The sequence below is a fragment of the Sturnus vulgaris genome, chromosome 3, assembly GCF_052056855.1.
Source record: "Sturnus vulgaris isolate bStuVul1 chromosome 3, bStuVul1.hap1, whole genome shotgun sequence".
NCBI classification, from domain to species: domain Eukaryota; kingdom Metazoa; phylum Chordata; class Aves; order Passeriformes; family Sturnidae; genus Sturnus; species Sturnus vulgaris.
The window spans coordinates 11,271,835-11,279,762 of record NC_142245.1 but is presented as its reverse complement, the minus strand read 5'-3'; positions in this window follow the sequence as shown (position 1 = coordinate 11,279,762).

The window sequence follows — 7,928 nt, the reverse complement described above, 5'->3', positions numbered from 1 at the left end:
TAAAGGAAGGGGGGAGGTTACCAGCCACCTGGTCAGCTCAGACAGCAGAGCTGTACGCGCTTGTGAGAGCCTGTGAATTATACCAGGACAAGACAATAAATATATTTACTGATTCTAAATATGTATATGGGGTAATACATGCATTTAGAAAACTATGGAAAGAAAGAGGTTTATTAAGCTGCAGAGGAAAGACGTTAGCTCACGAGAACTTAATCTCTCGCCTACTGGAGGCAGTGAATTTACCAAAAAGGGTGGCGATAATCCACATTAAGGGGCATCAGGCAGGATGGTCGGAGGAGGCAATAGGAAACCAACTAGCTGATGAAGAAGCTCGGAAAGCTGCATTGTTGCCAGAAGTCTCTAAGATCCTGCCTTTGCTCCCAGTAACTGCACCGCTGCCAGAGAAACTCTCTTTTCCACCAGAAGAACTTGAAATAATTAAAAAGAGTGGGGCAGAGGAAAGAGAAAATAATTGGTTTACAAGGGATAGTAAGCAGTGGATACCAAAAGCTCTAGCCTTACAATTGTTAAAACAACTTCATGAAAGGAGTCATTGGGGCTCCGAGGACTGGCAGAAGCCTTCCTCAAAATGAACGCTGCTGTTGGTCTCTTTAACCTGGCAAAGCGAGCTATTGAATGTTGTTTAACTTGTGCTAAAACCAACAACAAAGTTACAAAGAAACTGGCCAGGGGAGGGAGGCGTTGGGCAGTACGTCCCTTCCAGAGATGCCAGGTGGATTTTACTGAAATGCCTCGAGTGGCAAGATTTAAATATCTTCTGGTAATAGTATGTCAATTAACCGGCTGGCCAGAAGCATTTCCAACTGTGTCAGCAACTACAGGATCAGTTGTTAAAATATTTTTGGAACAAAAAATTCCAAGATATGGGATGGTGGAAGCGATAGATTCAGATAGGGGAACTCATTTTACAGGAAAAATTCTTCAAGGAGTTATGACTGCTTTAGGGATACAGTGGAACCTCCATACCCCCTGGCACTCACAGAGTTCGGGTCAGGTTGAGAAGATGAATGAAGAAATAAAGAAACATCTCCTGAAGCTGGTGATAGAAACTAAGATGCCGTAGGTACGGCTCCTGCCCCTGGCTTTAACAAGAATAAGAGCCAGACCCAGGGGAGATATTCAATTATCTCCTTTTGAATTGATCTTTGGAATTCCTTACCCTTGTAATTCTCAGCCGAGTGGGGGGATAAAGATAAGTGATGTGTATTTAAAACAATATGTGGCTCGGATACTGTCTCTTGTGAAATCTCTTCGACAGGAAGCTCAGCTGGCACAGACCCTGCCTTTGGACTTTGCTGTTCACAACATCCAACCGGGAGACTAGGTCCTAGCTTAAGGAGTGGAAAGAAGCACCACTGGTGGCGAAGTGGCGTGGACCTTTCCAGGTGTTACTGACCACAGGAACAGCCGTCAAGACAGCTGAACACGGCTGGACCCATCACACTCGGGTCAAGGTCTCTGCAGCCCCAGAGGTTTGGACATCTCAGCTGGAGGAGAAGGACGGGAAGCCGCGACTGACACTCGGCAGGAGTGGACTGGAGCAGCAGCCAGGGCATCGACATCGGGGGAAGCCTCGTGTGCCCACCCACAGAGTGCCTGCTGAAATAGTTTGTGTGGGCATCCCTCCTCTCAGATCTCCAGGCATTGGGGGCCAACCCTTGCTGTCATTGTTTTCTTTATGTTAAGCTGTTTCTGTGCCTTCACTCGCCACAAGTGGTGTGAAAGACAACGTGAAAGTAAAAAATAAGTTAGGAAATTAGATTACACAATCAGAATGTTTCTCTTAATAATGTTCCCTTTATATTATCAGTTAGGTTGGAGCCAAGAATGGGAAAATAATTGTTTTGACCTTAGGAAAAAAAGTAGCAAAAACCTTTAACCTTAGCAATTGTTGGGTCTGTGGAAGGCCAGGAAAATCTGAAAACGGGCCATGGGTGGCCAGCCCAGTAAAACCTGAATAGTAGATTAACACCCTGAGTAAAGTCCGTAATGGAACAGGATTTTAGGATGAAGAAGGAAGTCCATGGCGGCTTCATTCTTCTGAAAAAGGCACTTATTGTCTAAATAGACAAGTAGATGACAATAAAAAAATAGTGAAACAAATAGCAAAATGAATAAAAAATTAGCTCATGTACCAGTCCAAACATGAAAAGGATGGAAATGGGACATGTTTTCTTGGCTACCTGGTGGACTATAGGTTAAACAATTACTTTTTTTCCTCTTATGTGCTGTAGCAACTCTAATCTTTTTACCATGCATGATCCCTTGCTTAGTACAACTTATTCAACATGTGATCAAAGGGATGCAGGTAATAGCCACGCCTACTGATCCAGAGATGGTTACAAAAGGACAGAAATTGAGGTCACTCCAAATAATTACAAAACCAAAAAAAAGACTCAGGAACAAAAAATTAAGTCAATGATAGCTAAAGTTTGTAAAGACAATTATTAAAAAATAAAAGAGGAGGGATTGAGAGGAATGTTGAATTTGTCTTTACAGATGAGTTGTGGATCAGCCTGTAGATAAGGCTAGCACTGAGAGATAAAAGAAACAATGGGATGGATTCCACTGATTGATGAATGGAAAGAGATATTTGCCTTTACAAACCAACTGTAGGGCTGCTGATAAATGAAATTGCATATCGAAAGATGAAAGAAGCAACGGGGGGAAAACTATGAATTCTATAAGAATTAAAAATTAAAAGGGAGGGTTATATATTAGAGGGGAATTTCAGGTATCAGGCGTTCCGGGAAGTCTGTATCTCTCAAGTACCTCAGCCAATGGGGAAAGAGAGAGGGAAATGCAGCCGGGAAAATAGGATAAAGAGGAGGCTGCGTCCTCCAAAAATTTGAGCGATCCCAGGGGAATGTCCCATGGCCTCTCCCTTTATTCGAATAAAGCAAAAAGGACTCCTCTGTCTCCTTTTTGGACATAAACCTCTGGTGTTTGTGGATTAATTTTCCTGACAGAGCTGTATTTTATAATGTGAAATGAACTGTTAACAGCTGCTGTACTATCATACATTTAATATGTCCTTTCAGGTATGCCTGTTTCTGTTGTTTCCTAGGACAGGGATTGAAGCCAAGCTCCCATTCAAGGCTGTGTGTCAGACCCTGGGCTGATGAAACTGAGTGTGTGACAATGGAAACAACATCTCTACCTGACCTGAGGGTATAGATTAGGGGATTTGTCAGTGTTTGCCACTGAAACAGAATTATAAAATACATTAAACCCATGGTCTCTCATGTTTAATGCTAGAGATGGATGATGCTGTAATACACAGCCTAATTAAAAAGAAGTTTGAGATTTTTTTTCTCCTTTGCTATTTGATGACACTTTCAGAAATGTAATGTCATAAGGAAAGATTGTTCCTACAACCATAGTTCTTTAATTGCAGTTAAGATCCTAGAATGGTTAGGGTTAGGAGAGACCTTAAAGATGATCAAATTCTAACCCCCTGCCATGGGCAGGGATGCCATTTACTAGGTCAGGTTTCTCAGGTCCCCATCCAAATAGGCCTTGAACATTTCCAAGAATGACAAAAAAACCCCAAAAATCTCTATCCAAGATGGCTGGTAAAAGGCAAATCTCAAAAGACAAGTGGATAGCTATACTGGGAGATGACTGAAAAGAAACTAAACGATCTACTGAAAGTGTAAGGTTTGCTGCTTCAGTGCAAATCCTGCAGCATTTCTGCACTGCACATGACTTTGATAGAAACTTTTCTTTACACAACCCATCTGTCTTCATGTTTCATTTTGTTTTCCATTTGTTCAGGAAACACTGTTATGAAGGATATGATAATTTAAATGACCATTTTTGTTGTGATTGTCTTAAAATGTCTAGATGCTTTCAGTGCATATATAATAGTAAGTACAGTTTCATTGAATTCCAGTTCACATTCTGCTCAAAATTTAGAAACAGAACTGGAATTATTTTAAGTTCCTGGTCCTTTTTTTTATGCTAGGGGTTTATGTTTGCTATTTCAGGTCAATCCAGAAAGTGATCCAGCATAGTAAATGCTCTGAACCAGTAGCTGGTGAAAACTCAGGAAAACAGTATGGGAAAAAAGTGTGCTTAGAATATCTTTCCACATATATTTCTTTTTAGCTCTTGGTAATCTGCTCAGTATTGTTTTCCATGCTGATTATCTTGACTAATATCCACCAAAGATGAATGAGTCTAATTTCTTCTTCAATCTACTTATAATTTGGCTTCTGACAACATTTTCCTATGGAGAGCTTAAAAATTAAACTGAGCAGGGAGAAAAGGATCTCTCTTGTATGTTTTCAACAAGCTGCCAGGTTATTTTGAGTACAAATACAAGGAATATAAGCATCTCAAACTTCTCAAAGTATTTGCTCATCAGTCTAGACCTACCATTCACATGGTAGTGAGTTTCACATATGTTTATCAAGGACTCAAGACTAATGGTAGTTCAGCACCTCTCATAACTGGTGATACCAAAACTTAGGGCCTACATCCATGCATTAAATATTGTACTTACTTTTGCTCATTATATTGTACTTACTTTTGCTCATTAGCTTTGACATTGTAAATGTGCTCTGTTTTGGGATCCTGTGCTCTGTTGAGAAAGTTTTGAGGGAAATCTATAGAAGCTTAATCATGTATCTGAAAATACTTACACTAAATGGTAAAAAGCAATTACAGATTTCCAACAATCATCCATTATGCAAGCCTCACCATTCTACATCATCTTTTCTACTGCCAGTTTTTCTTTCTTTTCTTTCTTCAGAAATATCTGCCCTGGCTTAAATAAAAACAGAGTGGGGTGTGTGTGTGTAATACATTAGGTTTCTCCTTTGAGAGCTCTCTGGTAGACCATAGGAGTTCTATGTGTTTATCTCTAGGGAATAGTGGCTGATGGTGAAAAGCCATCATGTCTCAGAAAAAATTGCATGCAGTGGGTCATTGATGTAGTCTATGTGCACAGTTATGCTAGTTTGAAAGCAAAACAGCAGAGGAATTGACTCAACACAAATATTTTGTGAGAGATTCCTAGTCAGAACTACAATTTAATAAGAAAACTACAATGAAAGCCATAGTACAGAAACACTGGCTTAAACTGACAAAGTCAGAATATGACCTGACACTCTGTTGGTCAAGGTGATGGCAGCAGTCTGATTAAATGGTAGCTACAGTCCCATTGGAGTGATGTATGTGGCTCTGTCGAAGTGGTGATCCTGTAGAAAAAGGTCTGGTCCTTCCCTGGAGGTCCGGTGGTGTTGGTCAAGAGCTCTTGTGCTCTGGGAATCCAGTGGTTGTGGTCTTGTGGTGTCCCAAGCTTCAGATTACATACAAGTAGGAATGTTTGGTTCCTCTCCCAGGGCAGGGCAGCTCACAATAGGATGATGCAATCCTGTGAGTCACTCTGTGACACCTTAACAGACCATTAGTGGATTAGTGGGTGGCTGCTGCTTCCCTGGACGGAATTACCAGGGCTGGGTCTTGAAGCAGGTAAAGAACAGTGCCCGACCATTTTTACCAGCTCATGTAGATAGTAATAGAACACATACTCTGTATTTCAAAAAGGACAGTGTGTTTTCTTAGTGAAAAAGCAGCAGGAAGGTGTGTATCTTCTGGATGTCTTTCTGCTGTTTGTTACTTGTCAGAGATGTGCATTTTATGTCTACCAGAATCAGGGATTGTAACAACAGTTAGTTTCATCACTCAACTGGTTTTGGTAGCGACCAACCTTCTCACTAACAGATTTCAGTGAGTTTGTTTGACCTTCTTGCTGGTTGCAGCATTGCCAAGGGTATAAATCACAACTTTTTTTTTTTTCTAATTTGTTTCACTATAGGATGAGCTGTTCAACATGGAACAGACCGTTTTGCTGTCTTGAGCAGGACCTCATTGTTCCCCAAGGAAATATATCTTTGGCTGACATGACATTTCTCAAATCACTGCCTATTTCATCCATGTTAGCTGTAGCGATTCACACCTTCATAAAAGGAAAAGCCCAAAATACTTAATTTAGATATAGACAAGACACAAGCCTGGTAAAGAAGAATCATTTTTGCCCCATTTCACTTTGGGAACACACGCAGCTTGGACTTCTCCCCCACACAGAACTGTACAGAAATCCTGCTATACAATTAAACTTTGAATGAACTAGAAACTTATCCTCCCCCTTGCATCTTCAGTTTGCTGGTTTTACACTCTGTGCCATTGTTCTCTGATAAACATAAACTCAGCCCTGTCTTAGTGCCTTAAAACCTGCATTTTTCTATGTTGAAAGTGTAAATTTTGAAATGTCATTGCTTTTGCAATTTTGATCATTTGACTATATTGTAAGCAACAGAAACTAGCATCTTATAATGGGAAATGTTGGGGAATTGTAGTTGCAGTAACTACATACACGATTGTGTATGGTTCCTTGTAAGAATAACAGTAATGGGATGAAACAACAAATTGGCAATAATTTCTTTCCATGATGACAGAAAAACCCTGTTGGTTTCATGAATTATGCACATGGAATCCATGTGCATCCATGGAAGGACTAACACACCAGAAATGTGATCTTATGCTTTTCTCCTTTTCATGACTTCTGTTACCTGCAGAAGTGTTTGAGGTAGCTGCTTTCTGACCCTTTCCAGAGAGGCTCGTTCTCTTTGCCAAGCCCTGGAGTTTCAGCACTGTTCAATGTGAGCTTTAATTTGGATTATTTGCTTTTTTGGACAGTCAATTTTCCTATGGTAAATCCTGAGCACTTTGGCACTCACAGTCATGTCAGCGTGATTTATTCGTGTTCACTTGAATTAAAAAACGTTGCTCACTTGGTTTTCCTCCTTCGAAAGCTGGAAGATGCACTCACAAACATGCTCATTACCCTCTGGAAATATGTCCAATAAACCTCCTCTCCCACTGGGACCTCTGGTGCAGCCACATCCAAGAGCCACTTGTTTTCATGAAAGGAGTCAGTTTGGAAGAAAACTCCCCTCTCTGCACCTGTTGAATCCTGCTATTATCACTGGCCATCAGTGTGGTCTGGTGTTCCTAACAGCACATCTAAGAGGAACACAGCCTTGGATAACACCAGCCCAGGGAAGCTCTGGAGAATTATATTGAGAGCAAAAAAAACAATCACAAGAATTGGACCAGACCTTTGGCACTGCTGCTCTACAAAATGTGCTCAACCTACCAACAGTTCAGCATGAAAAGGTGTAACCTCCCTTCCATAAGCTGTTTTCCTACCTTCTGGTGACTTTGTGTATCTGAGGGCAAGTGAGATTTTTAAGCCCTGCTCAGTTAAACACTGGGCTTAAAAGCCTGGCATACTGCTACTGTGTGGAGCAAACTCGATATGATGGTGCCAAGAGGAGCCCTGATAGCTGACTGAGGTGCAGGTGGTCAGGTCCATGCTGATGGAGTGAGATCTCCTCCTTGTTATGCCATTGCATCCTGCTTGCAACTCTGCAGACAGAGAAGCAGCAACCAAATGTGGCAGTGATATGCACGACTGCTTGAAGTCAGTCTGTAAGGGTTGAGAGCCACAGAGCAGCACTATGCAGAGAGAAAAGCCCAATTCTTCTCTTCCATTTCAGGCATTTTTCTGAAGTTCTGTTCTAGTTTGTATTGTTCTTGGAGGAGATTGATTGGAAAGTTATTTAGAGGCCATAACTAAATGTAAATGCACAGATAAACCAGCAACCATTGGTGGAGAAAGGCGAGAGTGCCTCAAATACTTATTTTCAGTTTGCTGATCCACCCTTCTCTCTCTAGCTGAACTAAAGCAATGGCATTGTTATTCAATTATTTTTCTCCAAAATCCTCCTGTGTGCCTCTTTGGCCATACCAGAGAAATTGGGAGAAACAGAGGAAAGGACAGACTGAGTTGGAGCCATCGGTGTATCAGTATGTTTTGTTTGGCAATCAACTTGATG